Source organism: Balaenoptera borealis (genome assembly GCF_965194805.1).
Source record: "Balaenoptera borealis genome assembly, chromosome: 3".
Taxonomy (NCBI): domain Eukaryota; kingdom Metazoa; phylum Chordata; class Mammalia; order Artiodactyla; family Balaenopteridae; genus Balaenoptera; species Balaenoptera borealis.
This window is the reverse complement of record NC_138866.1, coordinates 1,539,947-1,556,779: the sequence shown is the minus strand read 5'-3', so window position 1 is coordinate 1,556,779 and position 16,833 is coordinate 1,539,947. Positions and strand designations below refer to the sequence as shown.

Here is a 16,833-nt window from a genome sequence, read left to right as displayed (position 1 = left end):
CTCCGTCCCTCCCCCGAGGACACAGGCTTGGCGGGCCCTTTTCCAGCCAGCCCTTCAGGCCACTTCCATGGTGCGGGGCTTCCACGCCGGAGGAGGGCGCACAGCCATGGAGGCGCCTGCACAACAGGCCTCTTGTTCTGCACATTTGCAAAGACTATTTTACACTTCTGATTAGTGGGGAGATCATAGAAGTCATGGGAAATTGTATGATAAAGTTTTGTGTGTGTTGATTTTTTTTTTCCCTACTAACATTGCTTTTTTTCTGCTTCTGAGAACAGAACAACAAATAGGCATATTCTGTTGACAATTTTTACGTTAAAAATTTAAGAATGCCTCTGGTTAGGAAGTTGGGACAGTGCAGGGAGGAGCAGACAGCAAAGGAACAGCCTTCCTTTACGGGGAATCAGTTTCCCAAAGGGGAGGCTGTGCGTTCTTGCTCAGCAAGCCCGCCTGACTGGGGGGCCGGTGAGAGCTGGGGTTTTGGCGCCGGCCGTGCTTTCCCCTCCTCTGGGGGGCGGCCAAGCCCACTGGGGAGGCCTCAGTCCTGTTAGGTTCCCTCTCAGACTCCAGTGCACCCGTGTTATTTTTATTTCAAAGTAATTGCCTTTTAACAACTTCCAGGCCTTCTGAATATGTGCTCTGGCGCCTCCGTTTCTTCCCAAGGTGTTTGCATCGTGGTGTCTCATCTGCCACAGCTGGGAAAGCCCAGCGCTTCCCATGGGCCCCGGGCGTACGCCGCCTGCTCTTGGCCAGCTGCACGCTGCCCGCCCGTGAAGGCTGTGGGTGAGTGGGAGCGTTCGTTCCTCCCACAGATGCTGAGTGCCTGTCCGTGCCAGGCACAGGGGCTGTGATGGTGAGGGCTTGTTGCTGCTTCCGCTGCAGCGCTTACAGACTAACAGGATTTAAGGTAGGAGAAAAAATTAGTCACGTGATGAAGAACCCATGAAGAATATTTTATGGAATCACCTGATCTGATTTGCATGTTTATATTCCAGGTTAACCATAGATTTTAATTACATTCCTTCAATTGCAGAAGCATCTCTACTTAAAATGTACTGCAATTATATCTAAGTGCTAGTTAATTAACATTATTTTCTCGCTAGTATCACAAAGAAATAGCATCGTAAAGTTGATAGCCAAATTTTATTTTTTTATTTTTATTTTTTAACTTTTGTTTTATGTTGGAGTACCGTTGATAAACAACACTGTGTTAGTTTCAAGTGTACAGCAAAGTGGATAGCCAAATTTTAAAACACGGAACTTCAAATGGGGACGTACAGACAACTACGTGAGCCCTTCTAGGGCACCGTCCCCCTCCACACCTTCCACCTGCTCGCCGAAGAGGGCACCTCTCATGCCCGGTCCCTGTCCTGACCTCGGGGGCCTCACGTGCAGCCTACAGTGCCCTCACCCCCTGATTGGCTGGCAGACTTGCTTGTGTTACAAGACTTGGCTCCCCAGAAAAAGTTCCCAGGGGGCCTGCCCCTCAGCTTTGCTCAGGAGACTTGCCCACCTGAACGGAGCTTTGCCGTGTCCATGGCTGGCGAGTGGCCCAGGGCACTGCCCCCCGAGCCTGCAGGAAAGGAGGGAGGCTGGAGGAGCAGCAAAGGGTTTACAGGCCAGGCCCAGAGAGGGCCTGTCACTCACTCACCTTCCGTGGAAGCAACCCTTGTACCTGAGCAGAGGCGAGTTGGGTTAGGCTGGGGTGCTGGTGACTCGGGGCGTGCCCGCTACCCCTTGCTGGGAGGCGGATCTCTGTGGCATCCCTCTTAGGAAGCCTGGTCCCTGTGCAGGGCGCCCTCCTCTCGGAGTGGACGAGCCTCACCTCAGAGATACCACAAGGTCCAGAGGCCAAACGGAAAGAAGAGTAATTTTGTGTGAGTATGTGTGGTAAAATACACATAACGTTAAGTTTACCATTTTTAAGTGAACAGTTCAGTGGCATACAGTACATTCACGTCACCACCATCCGTCTCCAGGACTTCTTCATCTGAAACTCTGTCTCCGTGAAACACTGACTCTCCGCCTCCACCCCCAGCCCCTGGCCCCCAACAATCTGTGAGTCTGACTGCCCGGGGGGGGGCCTCATCCATACTTGACCTTTTGCGATTGGCTTATTTCCCTTAGCGTGGCATCCTTAAGGCTCATCCATGTTGTAGCAAGTGAAGACGGTTTTGTTTGCCGTCTCAGCTCTGGCATCTAAGCCCTCTGAGCCTCAAATGCACTGTAGACCGAGAATGGTGTGCCCTCCAGCAAAGGGCATGTGATGGTGTTCCGTTTGGGGTCCTGTGAAGACAGCGGGGTCCTTGCTTATTCATTCATTCAATAAATGCTCAGAAGCACCTGCTGCACACCAGGCCCTGCTCTCAGCGCTGGGAATGGAGCAGCCCTCATGGGCCGCCCTGCCCATCTTGTGGCCCCAGTGCCCTGTGCCCACAGGGTGAGGACAGCCACCCTCGTTGCTGGGCAGTGCCCCTGCTCAGACACTCAGCTCACCTCACTGGTCTTCCAGGAAAGTCATTTCTTTCTTTTCATGCCATTGAAAATGAATTGGTCAATCTTCCAAAAATGTTCAGGCTGCATTTGGAGCTGCTTGGCTATTGATTTGAGGTGATGATTGTCTCCACTGGGTCCTGAGTCGGTCCTTGGGTGGAAAAAGTACAGGAAGAGCTGCCAGAGGAGGGGATGAGATGGATGGACGAGGTTGGTAGGTGTCTCGAGGTGGTTTCTATCCAGGTAACTGGGGGCTCTAAGCTCCCCCAGGCCCATCCCCCCTTCCCCTCACCCCAGCACACACACCTGAAGACTTGAGTTTACCATCCAAACAGATCCACAGTGTGGTGCAGGGTGGGAAGATTAACACAAAGGAAGCCAGAGCTGTGGTGGAGAGGCCCTTGAGAGGCGCTGCTTGCTTGCTTGTTTGTCTCTGTGCACACGCAGGCACACACACCCGGGGTCCACCAGCCACAGCCAGACGAAGGAGCAAATAGCTGTGCGCACTGGCTTGTGAAGATTTGGCCCATCTGCCAGGAAAACCAGTAGGCAAACGAGATTTTTATTTTAAAAAGAAAGCAGGGACTTCCCTGGTGGCGCAGTGGTTAAGAATCTGCCTGCCAATGCAGGGGACATGGCTTCAAGCCCTGGTCCAGGAAGATCCCACATGCCGCGGAGAAACTTAAGCCCGTGCGCCACAACTATTGAGCCTGCGCTCTAGAACTCGCAAGCCACAACTACTGAGCCCATGTGCCACAACTACTGAAGCCCGCGCGCCTGGAGCCCGTGCTCCATAACAAGAGAAGCCACCGCAGTGAGAAGCACGCGCACCGCAATGAAGTGTAACCCCGCTCTCCGCAAGTAGAGAAAGCCCACGTGCAGCAACGAAGACCCAACGCAAGCAAAAATAAATAAATTTATTTAAAAAAGAGCAGCATCCTAATGTGTCCTTGGTGCCTCCCCAGGCCTGGCCACAGTGGTCATATGTCAAGCATGGCCCTGGCCTGGGGAGCACCCACTCTGGTAGGGACGTAGCAGGACACCTGGCAGGGCCACCTGCAGAGACCCAGCTCCCCTGCCATGGCTGGGGGCCTTTTCCGTAGAAAGCAAGACCTCCCATCAGCTAGGGTCCTGCTGCATCTGGCCACGAACTCCAGAATCTCAACATCTGGTCATGCAGACATGGGGCCCAGAGGTCACCAAGGGACGTGACTGCCCGGCCCGGGGAGGTGACCTTCATCCCTGTGGTCGCGCCCCCGCCCCGCCCGGTGCTCGCCATGCTGCCTGGTGCAGAGTAGGCCTTGGACACAAGTGTGCTAATGATTGCACTTGTAGCGCCCCTGGACCCCTTTACCGAATAATAGTAATAACAGTAATAGTGAGCAAGTGTTATTGTCTGCCAGGCACGGCTCTTGCAGCTTTATTCAGGTGGCTTCCTGGCGTCCTCAGAACAGCCCTTGGAGGGTTCTGGGGCCCCTCAGAGCACAGGGCCAGGCGGGTCAGGCCAGCACACATGCCCCTGCATCCAGGGGCAATCTGGAATCAGATCTGCTCTGACTGGCCCGGCCAGGTCCTGGGCCTGCCCCCTGGCCTATCAGACGCTGGCAGGGAGGATGGATGCCGCGGAGCCCGTGTTCCCAGGTGTCCTGTTCGGTCAACAATGCATGGAGGCTTGCAGTCACTGCTGCAGCGCTGGGGGGTCATCCGCGAACAAAACTGGCGGAAATCCTAGAGGGGGCAGACATGTATGCAGTAAAGAGTAAATCATGCCAGATGCTCGGTGCTGTGGGGAAATAGCAAGCAGACTAGGGAGTTTGGGAAGGAGCAGGTGGCAGGGGCACCTGACCCAGATCTGGGCGGGAGTGCCTAAGGCCCTGGGGCTGCAGTGTGCCTGGCAGAGCCAGGAGCAGCAGGGCGGCCAGCATGGGGGCACGGCGGGAGCCACGGAGAAGGAGGGCGGGAGGAGACAGGCCAGGGCCTGGCAGGCCCCCGCGCAGACGCTGGCTTTTCCCCTGAGTGCTCTGGGGAGCCACCGAGGACCCTGTGCAAGGGAGGCCATGGCCTCGTCACCCTGCCAGGGGGCCAGGGCGGGGGGGGGAGCCCCACGTAGGCTACTGCCAGGACTCGGGTGGCTCCGACCAGGGGGTAGCCAGGAAGGCGGTGAGAAGTAGCCTGTCCAGTACAGGAACCACTAGCCATGTGTGGTTATTGACATTTCAGTAAATATAAAGTGAAGTTAAAAGCTCAGCCCCTCGGTTGCACTAGCCCCTGTCAAATGCCCGGTAGCCACGTGTGGCTCGTGGCTACTGTATTGGGCATCACAGATGTGCAACATTTCCATTGTTGCAACAAGTTCTGCTAGTGCTGGCCTAGGAGGTGCCGTAAGGCATGTTCTTCCTTCTTTGGTCCCAGAGGGGAGCTTGGAATGTGTGAGTGTGGGCTGGGCAGCAGGTGGGGCAGGACAGAGCTGAGAACTGAGGAGGGGGATGCAAAAGGCTGTGTCCGCAGGAGGACAGGTGGGCCATCCAGGTGAGTCAGTACCTGACTGAGCAGGGAGGGGATCCAGAAGATGCTCCAAGCCAGGCACGGCCACTCCGGCTTTTCCCAGGATGTCTGGCAAGAGTACTGCAGCCAAGGCCACATGGTAGCAAGCACTGGGGATGCGGCCTGTCTGAGCTGAGCTGTCTGTAAGCATAGGCTGCGCCCCAGATTCCAAAGACGTAGTGTGAGAAAAGGAATGCAAAATACCTCGTAATTTCTTACGCAGATACATGCTGAAATAAAATTTAGATATATTGGGTTCAGTCAGATATATTAAACAGCCTTAAAAAGAAAAGAGGGGCTTCCCTGGTGGCGCAGTGGTTGGGAATCCGCCTGCCAATGCAGGGGACACGGGTTCAAGCCCTGGTCTGGGAAGATCCCACATGCCGCGGAGCAACTAAGCCCGTGCGCCACAACTACTGAGCCTGCGCTCTAGAGCCTGCGCGCCACAACTACTGAGCCCATGTGCCAGAACTACTGAAGCCTGCGCGCCTAGAGCCTGTGCTCCGCAACAAGAGAAGCCACTGCAATGAGAATCCTGCACACCGCACCGAAGAGTAGCCCCCGCTCGCCGCAACTAGAGAAAGCCGCACACAGCAACGAAGAACCAAAGCAGCCAAAAATAAATAAAAATAAATAAATTTATAAAAAAAGAAAAGAAAGGAAATTCTGGCCCATGCTGTAACATGGATCAACCTCGAGGACAGTGTATAAAGTAAAATAAGCCAGACACCAAAGGACACATCCTGTATGATCCCACTTACATGAGGTACCTGGAGTAGTCAAACTCATAGAGACAGGAAGTCGAACGGTAGCTGCCAGGGCCTGGAGGAGGAGAGGTTATTGTTTAATGGGTATAAAATTTCAGTTCGGGAAGATGAAAAGTTCTGTGGTGATGGTTGTACAATAGTGTGAATGTACTTCATGTTCCTGAACTGTACACTTAGAGTAGCTAGCAGTAAATTTTATGTATATTTTGCCACAATTAAAAATAATTTTTTAAATTTTCTGATAAAATTTGCTGAAGAAACAACAACAATATATGTATATATCTTTTTCTTTTTTTTTTTTAAGATTTAACTTTAATTTTGGCTGTGTTGGGTCTTCGTTGCGGTGCGCAGGCTTCCTATTGCAGTGGCTTCTCTTGTTGTGGAGCACGGCCTCTAGGCGCACGGGCTTCAGTAGTTGTGGCTCCAGGGCTCTAGAGCGCAGGCTCAGTAGTTGTGGCACACGGGCTTAGTTGCTCCGCGGCATGTGGGATCCTCCCGGACCAGGGCTCGAACCCGTGTCCCCTGCATTGACAAGTGGATTCCTATCCACTGTGCCACCAGGGCAGTCCCTGTATATATCTTATTAAAGTAAATTTCCTCTGCTTCTTTTCCTCTTTTTTACTGTGGCTACCGGACAACTTTAAATAACATTGTGGCTCATGTTAGCTTCCTGGTTCTGTGAAGAGCCTGACCGTCCTGGTGGCCCCCAATAGATGTGTCCACATCCTAACCCTTCGTACCTGGAATTGTGACCTGATTTGGAAGCAGAGGCTTTGCAGAAGTAATTAAGATAAGGATGTCAGGATGAGATCATCCTGGATTTAGGGTGGGCCCTCAATCCCTTGATAAGTGTCCTTAGAAAGGAGAGGGATACTTGAGACAGAGACACCCAAAGGGGAAAGCCACGCACAGACAAACACAAAAGTTGAAGTGATGTGTCTTCAAGCCAAGGACCTCGGGAGACATCAGAGGCTGGAGTGAGGCCTGCGACAGCCTCCAGAGGGAACCAGCCCTGCCCACACCTTGGCTTCCATTTCCGGCCTCCAGAGAATACAGTTCTGTTGTTTTAAGGCCCAGCTTTGTGGTCTCTTGTTCCGGCAGCTATAGGAGTCGCACGCTGACAGGCTCCAGACTTAAGGTTAGCGAGGAGAACAGCAGGAGGGACTCATGGCACTTTGGATGAGATTGGGTCGGTGTGCAGCCCTGGAAAAGGAGAACGAGATTTACGTCTGTTGGATCAGCAGCTTCTACAATGAACCAGTAGGTGAAAATTTCCAGAGGCCCTGCTAAAAGCCTCTTCCTGAATCTATTCTCCAGAGGCGAGAATGTGGGTAAAGGCTTCAGTCTTACTTACTGCAGCACCCAAGTGGGCACTCGACTTGGGTCCAAGGACTAGACCTGAGTTGAGGCCTCGCAGCCAATTTCCACACTCGAGCCTCAGTGTCTCCATCTGCAGGGTGGGATGGTGCTCCCTGTCCCGGCTGGCTCTTGGGGAAAGGGTGTGCCAGCACGTGGGATAAGGGTGGTCTGTGGTTGCCAAGCTTCTCTACAGATGGGGGTCACGGGTGCTGGACGAAGGTGGAGGCCAAGGGTGCAGCATAGATGGACCAGGTCAGCCCAGCCCAGGCGGGCCCACCCCGGATCTTCTGAAGGCCGGGTGTTTTCCTTTTTAGCCCGTTGCCGTGATGTATCCACTTGCACATTTCCTTGTTCAGCGCCTGTCCCCTCTCCGCTCTGTCACGCAGAGCTGCGTGGGGCCCGACACCGTCAGAGGCCCCTCCCAGGCCACCGAACGCAGGCAGGGCTGAGAACCCTCCCCGGGTGTGGGCGGCCTGGGTCTGCCGTGCTCGCAGGTTCCCTCAGGCCTGGCCTTGCCCTCTGCACAGGTGACCAGCGCAGCAGACGTGCCGGCAGGGTGGGAGTGTGTTGTTCCTGCCCCTGGGGGAGACACTCTAAGCCCAGCTTTGGCCCGCCTCCGCCCCCAGCTCCCTTTCTCAAGTCACGTGGTCCCAGCTGGGCCAACATGCAGGTGATTCTGGTGGGAGGAAATAATTGACCCTCTTCTCCCAAAGTGGCTGTGAATCCACCAGATCACGTGGGGACCAAGAAGTCTACTAAGAGAGGGAAAACCAGCGTGAACAGTGCCCACAACTGCACTTCGTATATAGACAGGCTTGTCTGGCAGCCGGGGGTTTGGGGGAGGAAAGGGGGAAGTCAGTGTGGAGGGTGATTCATGGGGCCTGGGAGGTTCAACCAGCCTGACTGGCTGAGCCAAACCGGCGTGCGTGCAGAAGGTCTGCTTGGAGGTTCCCCACTGCACCCTACCCCCACCCTCACCCCGGGGAAACAGGCCTGTGTGAGCTCAGAGAGCCCCGTAGAGGGGACCAGCTGCCCCCGGCCTCCAGTCCCCATCCCCCATCCTGCAGCAGCATGTTCCCAGGGCAGCCCCCATAGGCAAAGCAAAGCAGTGTGAGGTGTTCTCCCGGCTAGGGGTGGGTCCTGGGGGGTGGAATCCCAGAGAAGCCCAGGGCATTGCTGATGGATGGAAGGTGAGGGTCTCTTCCCTTCTGAACTGTGAGGTTCAAAGATGTGATGTCTGGAACTGCTGCAGCCATTTCTGCTCCTACAAAGAGAGCCAAGCTGAGGCTTGATCACAACCCGAACAGAGGCAGAGGGAAGAAAGCCACAGGACACAGAGCTCCCTGCCTGATGGTGGGATCCAGAAGTCCAAGGGCACCCGCAGGTGGAGCAGGGGAAGGGCGAAGCCGACTAGGATTCCCATCTGGGACGTGTGAAATCAGCACCTGGGGTGTTGATTGTTTCCTCGTTTGTTCATTTGTTCATTCACTTGTTCATTCATTCAGCCCCACTGACTGAGAATCACTATATTCAAGAACCTGAGTTAGGCCTGGGGCGTGTGGGAAGGAGGAGGGGCTGGAAAGAGATCAAGGTGGGGTCTGTGCTCCCAGAGCACCCATAACAGCTTGGAGACAGCCTGGTCTTAACTGGACGAGGCTGACGCCGTGGAGAGGGCGGGAGGAGGCTGAGTCCTGGGGGGCGCGTCTGGGCACACGCACGAGGCCGGCGCCATCGGGCATCCAGAGGTTAAAGTCCCCAAACAGACTCCTGTTCGTGGAGGGGGGCTGCAGCCTGTGCTGATTCCAGGACAGACTTGGCACCTGCGTGGCTATTTTTGTCTAAAAACGAATAAGCTACCCATCTGGCCGTCTGAGGAGCCCCAGATTTGTGTCCTTGAGCGGGTCCACCCCCACCCCCGGGATTGCAGCCGTGTCAGGTGAAAAGAGGGGGTGGCCAAGATGTGGGCTTCTGGGCCGTCAGCATTCTGCACGAGCGGGGCCTTATGGGGAGGGTCAAGAGACTCTCCCCCTGGAAGGGCCCGGCGACCTGCCTCCAGGGCGCTCCTGCGTGGGGAGTGCAGAGCTGAAGCAGCAGAGTCCCTGGGAGAGAGAAGGACCGGGAGGACTGCCTGGAGGAGGCCAATTGCGCTGGGCCATAGAATGTGGAGACAGGTGGACAGGGGCAGGGACGCGAGAGAACACGACATGGTCAGTGGAGGCCTGAACCCACCTGTGACCTTGGGGGCCGGGGGCACAGGGCAGCCGGGACAGCAGCCCAGCCTTGGAACCTCCTGAAGCCCTTCAGGCTCTGGGCACTGCTGTAGACGCCCCCCAGAAGGAGAGAGGAGCAGTGGTCGCCGTGGGAGACTCTGCCTGAGCCGTTTCCCCTGGGGGTGGAGATGCCCCCAGGCTCTGCCGTCGGTCAGCTGCCCCCCCAGGGATTGGGGTGAAACATGGGACTGGCACTCCTGAGCCCCCTTCTCACCCACCAGCTCCTCACAAGGTTCTGGGGCCAGATGGACAGCGTGATTATTCCCACTTTACAGGTGGATAGACTGAGCCGGCGCAGGAGTGGAACGGGGCTGGGTCCTGCTGTCCTGATTCCAGCAGGATCCCAGCAGGGCTCTCCTGATTGCAGGAAAGTGTGGCTCCTCACAGGCCATAGTTCAGGACTGAACTCAGTTTCTCCTCTTTCCCTCCTTCCCTCCCCCTCTAACGCTTTCTGTGCCAACCTCGTGCTGCACGCGTGTCAGGATGGGTGCGCCGCGAGGATGACCTCACCTCAGCTGTGGGGAGGGAGGGTCCTGCGGGGGCTGCACTCTTAATTTATGCCCCTCCTCCCCCAGGTGTCAGGGCCTCCCAAAGGGCCACGAGCACTAGAGGAATGGGGCCACGTTGGGGGAACCGACATAACGTCAGGGAACAAACCACCTCAGAACTCAGCGGCACAACACGGTGTTCTGTGCTCGTGGGGTCAAGGGTGGGTCAAGGGTGTGGCCTGGGCACATCCAGGGTGGCTCATCTGTGCTCCTCCATGTCTCAGAGGCTGGGGTGACCCCAGGGCTGGGGGCTGGCACATGTCTGGCGGTGACGCTGGCTGCCAGCTGACCGTCTACACAGGCTTCTCTGCGTGGTCTCCCCACGAGGCTGCTTGGGCCTCCCAGCAGCATGGCGGCCGGGTGCCAAGAGGGAGCTTCCCAAGAGAGCCGGGTAGAGGCAGAATCATCTCTTAAGAACTAGCTGCTCGTAGTGTCACACAGTGTCCCTTCCACTGTATCACAGACCTGCCCAGATTCAAAGGGAGGGGACAGAGGCTTCACCTTTTGTTGGGAGGAGTGTCAAAGTCACTTTGTAAGAAGAATGTGTGGGAGGGACATACCGATGCTGCCATCTTTGGAAACTGTAAGCTGGCTCTGCAGGGGGGGCCGGTCCTAAGGCCACCTACCCTACCTGTTACCTGCCTTCTCCCCAGAGATGACAGCTGGTGTCCCCTCCTCACTCTTCACCCCACCTCCAGTTCCTGCACATTTGGAGCGCATATCCCAGTGTTTTTAATCATTACTTTTTGAACAGCAGAATCATTGGCCTACAGGATGTCTTGTGAAGGGACTTTGCACCTGGCGGCTGGGCTGTCACTGAGGAACTCTGTCCCTTCCCTGCAGGAGGCTTGATGCCTCCCAGCAACCACCTCTGCTCAGCCAGCACCACCCTCCGCCATCATCCAAGTGTGGCACCCCTGGTGGTACCTGCTGGGAGGTACTGGCTGGCCTTTGTTCCAGACCGGCTCTTCAAGGATTCTAGTATAGCAAATTGCCACGTGTGGAATGCTCATACAACACTAGTGGGGTGTGAAATGGTCAGTCATGTAGGAAACAGGTCTGGAAGTTTCTTATAAAACTAAACATGCCCCTGCCCTATAGCCTGGCAGTTCCATTCCTAGGTATTCACCGGAGAAATGAAAATATAGGTTCCCCAAAGATTTGTATGAGAACGTTTAGATCAGCTTTATTCATGCTAACCAAAACGGAAGCAGCCCAAGTTCTCATCAACGGGGTCAAACTAACATGCAACAACACGGATGAGTGCAAATCTACTAGTTGTGGGAAAGGTGCCACACAAAAAGGTAGCTCCTGTATGGTTCCATTTATGTAAAACGCTAGAACATGCAAAACTAATCCACAGTAAAACCAAAGGAAACAACAATATACAACAATGGCTGGGGGATTACCTGACAAGGCACATGAGGGAATTTTGTGGGGTGATGGGAGCTTTCCATTTACTGATGGGGCTTTCAGTTACGCAGGTATGAGCCTTTATCAGAACCCATCAGATGGTCTCCTTAAGATGCGTGCATTTTACGTTGTGTAAGTTTTCCCTAAAAAACAAGCAAATAATGAACTCCATTCAACATTCAGGAATGCTGGGGGCCCTGGGCACTCCTGCAGGGTCAAAATTCCCCAGCAGGACCCAGGCTTCAATTCCTCTGCATCAGAAAAAAAAATGTGTATGAGGGAGGCTGAAGGAGGGGGCAGGGCTTCTCCCTGCAGCTCCCCCGCCCTCGCCCACCTCCTCCCCACCCAAGGCGCTGCTGTTTCCCAGTTGTCTGAGGGAGCAGTTCCTGGAGCTTAATTAATGCTAACAGCTCGAGCTCTTTAGAGGAAAAGCACCTGGAAATCTGATAAATGACATTTTCAGAATCGAAGCCAGAGACCAGAGAGGGTGTGACCTGCCACGGAGAGCAAGGCGGGCAAGCTGAGAGCACTGCCGGCCCAGGGCTGGCTGCCAGGCTGCTCCTCCCAGCGGCTGCGCTGGCCACTTGTTCCCCAGCCTGGAGAAGACCCGCGGATGCCCAGGCTCCTCTGGGCCCAGGCTGGGGGGCGGGGTCCAGGCTGGGTGTGACGCCCAGGCTGGGGGAGGGGGCGGGGAGGAGCGCGGGCTGTGGGCGCTGGATGAGGTGCGGGGCGCGCAGTGGGGCCAGCAGGGAATTGGGGCGTCCTGGCCGTAGAGCCTGTGTTTACCCTCCCCCCTCCCTGTCCCTCTGCGGGTGCGCAGGCCCCTCTCTGGCCTGGGCCGACCAGATGGGTCGCCCCTCCGGACCGAGGACGCCACCCAAGTACCGCTTCCTGGCCCCTCCCCACTGCCGTGAGCAAGCAGGCTTCCTTCCCTTCCTTCTCCCTGCCTGCCCTCCCTCTCAGGCACTCCCAGACTGGGGCCGGCCCCGTCTCCCCGAGTGCAGACCTCTCAGGATCAAAGGGAAATCCCCAGATCCCAGTCTCCCCCAAAGGGCTGCGCCTGGACACAGACATCCACAGACATTTACAGTAAGAAGATGGATGCTTTATAACCGTGGTGACATCCCGCCCCATTCTCCACTGGAGACAGAGGATTGTGTGGTTTGTTGGGCGCTGGGCTTTTCTTCCGGCACTTCCTCCACTGGGACCATCATCTGCCGGGTCCTTCCCACCTGCCGAGTGAACGTCCCTCTTGCATGGGGTCCCCTGATCCCTGCCGCACCTGGCCCAGCCTCCTGTCTCAGCTCCTGCCCTGGGCTCACCTGTGCAGGGGCCCCTCATTCTCCCATTGCCCAGCCTCGCACCAGACAGTATTGGTTCTCAATAAATACTGGGAGTGGAATGAGCGTGGGCCACCCTCCTAGCTTATCTCCTCTGCCCTGGTGCCTGCGAACTGCAGGAGGTTGGCTTGTGGATGTTCCGCTGTTCCTCGACCGGGGACCTCAGTCACAGCTTCATCTGGGCCCCGTAGGCTGTACTGCAGCCCTAACCTCTGTTTCGACCTATAGGCTGCCTGTTGATTTCTCAGGTTTTGGAACAGGGGAGTGAAAGGTGGGAAGCAGACAGAAGTGGATAAGGGCAGAGAGCACGGCAAGAGGATGGAGAGACAGGGACAGGCAGAGAGAACGAGCAGGCGGCGGCGGCTCAAGCCACGTGGGCTGCCTTTCCAAATGGAAGAGCACGTACATGGGAGTGAGGCGGGAGGCCGCTCATGTCTCTCGTGTCTGTGGGAGGAACCCCTAGTCCTGCCCTAAGGGGTCGGGTGCAGGGCCCAGCTCTGGCCAAAGATCCCTGCTGCCCCCCAGGCACAGCCCCACCCCTCCAGGACCCTGGCTGGCCCAGCAGGCTGTTGGCTACAGGGATGTGCAAGCGTGTTTGCTGCCTCCAGGTTTCTGGGGAAGGACAGATAACGAATGAATGTGCGGCCCCTGAGTAGCCCTGCTGAGGGTTCCCCACCACAAAGGCATCAACTCCTGGCTCTGCCAGTGCCTGCACAGAGAGGCCCAGGGCTCCCATTTGATTCCTAAAGCCGAGTTAACCCCTCTTCGGGAAGCAGCAAGCAAACCTGGGAACTAGCAGGACCTCAGCTGCAACATCTGTAAAACGGAGAGAGCAGTGCTTCTCTTGGGAGTTACAGTGAGATTCAGAGGACTGCAAGAGACTGAGGCTGCTCAGGGGTTCTCAGGGAGGACGGACGCTTGTTAGTCTCAGCGTGAGACCCTGGGTGAGGACAGGCGCTCCATCCTGCCGCCTTGAGAATGAGGGTGCATCGCAGTGCTTCCAGGAGGGTCCCTGGATGTGGTGGATGATCGGCCTTTTCTCTGTTTCCCTCATCACTTCAGATTCATCGCTGCCTGAGAACTTTTGCATGGAGTGTCCCCCCCCCACCCCCCGCCAGCCCCGCCGGCTTTGCAGTTGGCTGCTTCGTATTATTTAGGTCTCAGCTCACCCCACCACCTTGCCTCTGCCTGTCGCATCATCTTACTTCAATTCTCTGCCGAGCACTGCACGACCCATCGGAAGAGGGCATAAGCATCTCAGGTTCCTCGCTTGCTGGCGTGATGAGTGAGTGGAAGGAACAGTCACTGAGCCCAGAGCTCAGCCCACTCCTCCCCTCTCCAGAGCACTTCAGTTACAGCTGCCTGCCATGCCCAGCCCCAGGGTGCTTGCTGGGGAGCAGGTGACATCCAAGCTGCAGTGCGGCCCAGTCACTAAGGGAATGTGGAGGGGTTGTTTGACTCTGATTGACTGCCTCTCTCTCTCTCTCTCTGCCCAGTAATTGCTGTGTCACCAAGGATCTTCCCCACTTTTAGCTCAACTTTGCATTTACAAATGAAAGCAAAGTAACTGGACCACCCTCTGAAAATCTAGGAGCATTTATTTCTCAGGTGACTGGGTCATCGCAGGGTTAAAACGGCTGCTGGTGCTGGGGTGGTAGCATCTGAAAAACACAGCAGTTTAAAAGCAAGTGTGGGGGGGAATGGCACAGGAACCCTTCCTGGTTAGTAATGCCACTTGGGGCATCTGCAGACACCTGGGGGAGGGGGTGGGTCTCCCAAGCTGGTGGCAGGCGAAGAAAGCTGAGCCTTGCCCACTGAATCAGCAGGCATCCTCGCAGCTGGCTGCTGAGTCAGGCCTGCAGAGCCCCGATGCAGCAGGATGGGGCCCAGGAGCATTCTCTGACCTGGAAGTACTGACCTTTGGGTTGGGCTGGAGGTCGTGGCACTGCGCCCAGGGGTGTGCCCTGGTGATGGCTGCCTGTGGGTGGGGGGGCGACAGCACCTCTGCTCTTGCCAGGCAGTAGAGGTTAAGCATCCCACCCCGCTTATGAGCCTGAGGTGCGGTTCCTGCGAGGCCTTTGTGGCTGAAGGGAGGGCTTGAAAAGTGCCCTTGGACTCTGATCCTTGAAGATCCGATGGCCCAGGGGCGAGGGAACGAGATAGGCAAGGCGTGGGGACTGGGGGGTCAGGGTCTCGACCGAAAACTCCAGATTGTCCTGGAGAAAGGCCTCCTGGCTTAGGCTAGCGCCTCAGGAGCCTTTCCTTTGGAGGGGCTGGTGAAAGCCCCCCTAGTGGGTTCTGGAAAGATTTAAACGAGCACATAAATATTACGTGAATAAATATTATTCCTGATACATGAGAGCACGAGACGGCCGCGCCCGGGAGGGAAGGGCCCGGACGCGGTGCTGACCGGCAGCGTTGCGCCAGCGCCCTCCTCAGGCCACCTTCTGGCCCTGCCCGCGCGGGGCCGCCCACGGAGGGCCCCCCCCCACCCCGCTCCCCGCCCCCCAGTGTGGCCCGCGGCAGCCAGCCTGGGACCGCGTCTGGGTCCAGGTGGCCCGCTCCACCGGGCCCCCGGTTCCCGGGCCGCTCCGCCCCCAGGCGGTGGGGCAGGGTGACGTCACGGTGGCGCGCGGCATTGTGGGGCGGGGACGCCGAGCCGGGGGAGGGACGCAGAGACGCCATTTTCGGCGGCGGGAGCAGTGGAGCTGGAGCCGGCGGGGCGGCGGCTGTGAGAAGGAGCCGCGGGGCACAGCGCGCGTGGGCGGCCGAGGATGCTGCGGGGCGGCCGCGCCGGCGCCCCTCGCTTGTGACCGCGGCGCCGCACCTGAGGCGGCCGAGGCGACAGCCCCGGCGGTCCCGCTCGGCGCACGCGCCCGCGGCCTCCTGGTGCTGACAGCGCGAGCGCGCGGCCCCGCGGGAGCAGCACGGTGAGTCGGCGGCGGGCCCGGGTCCTCCGGCCGCACCCGTGTCACTTCCCGCCCCTGGCCCCTCCCGGCCCCTCTCCGGCCCTCGGGCTTCCAGCAGGTCCATCCCCTTTCTCCCCCGGTCCCGGCCGCCGCCCAGGACCCAGGACGCCGGCCCATTCCCGTCACGGCCCCTTCAGGTTCGGGTCCCCTCAGCGTGCCCATCTGGCTCCGGCCCCTCCCGGCCCCCCGTCCGACCCCGCGTCGCAGGCTCGGCCCTGCTGCGGGCGGGGGCGGCCGCCCTGGGAACAGCTGTGGCCCCGGGAGCCGCGCGGCGGGGGACGGGAGGGAGGACGCGGCGCGCGGGGAGGGGGCGGCCGGCCCGGCTCGCTTTGTCCGAGTCCTTCCCCTTCCTTCCGGCCCCCGCCCTTTCCCGCGGCACCGCCCAGGGCGGGCGCGCCTGTCACGCTCGCGGGCGATCGGCGGGTCGGAAGCGTGCGGGCTCCTTCCCGAGAGTCCGGCTGGACCACGCCTGCCCCGCGGCCCCTTTCTTCTAGCGGCGAGACCCGAAACGCCTCATCCCCAGTGTTCGCTTAGGCTGGAGTTGCTCCCACTAAACTTGTAGCATTCCGGTCCTGGAATACCTACTCGGTTGTCAAATTTGATGCACTTCTTTCCTTAAAAATTTAAAGTAAGATATTAAAAAAGTGAATGCCTGGTGAATTGGATGGTTTTATAACTTAAGGTTTGTAGATCCAGGCAATTTGGTGTTAGAGATTTTGTACTGTTGCTGCTTTTTACTGTTTTGTTAAACAGCACATTCAGAGTTTACATATTAAGCGTTTGTTAGGGAGAACTTGAAAAAATGATGTTCTTTAGAAGTGTGAGAGCAGAAAATTTGTGATACACCATTTAAACTGCTGTGTGAAGGGGCAGTTGGTTCTTTGAGCCTTTGCATTAGTTAAATGTAAAGGCTTTTTTGGTAGAGCGTGACTAAGCCATTGATCAGAATCATTAGCTCAGAATACACTGTAATAGTTCAGTGAATAGTTCCATTAGAAATTGGAACAACCTCCTTAAATCTCATATTCTTATTTAGGATGACCCTCTTTTAGGGACTGGCAACAAGCCTCAGTTAAGGTGGGAAATTTGATTCATTGTTCTGTTTCCTAAGTACCTGTAAGAGTACAGTG

At 56.9% G+C, this 16,833-nt stretch overlaps 1 protein-coding gene across 26 annotated transcripts in view; it reads left to right on the top strand.

Annotated features, from left to right (window-relative positions):
- Positions 1-15,416: 15,416 nt before the first annotated feature.
- The window catches only part of KLC1 (kinesin light chain 1), a 58,704-nt gene continuing 57,287 nt past the window's right edge, over positions 15,417-16,833 (top strand). For 14 of the 26 annotated variants that reach the window (XR_014243373.1, XR_014243374.1, XM_082387850.1 and 11 more), the window contains exon 1: positions 15,421-15,664. The gene's annotated coding sequence lies outside the window, so the exon portion shown is untranslated. Of the gene's footprint in view, positions 15,665-16,833 lie in introns of all 26 variants that reach the window. The other 12 variants (XM_082387858.1, XM_082387857.1, XM_082387855.1 and 9 more) reach the window with 4 other exon arrangements.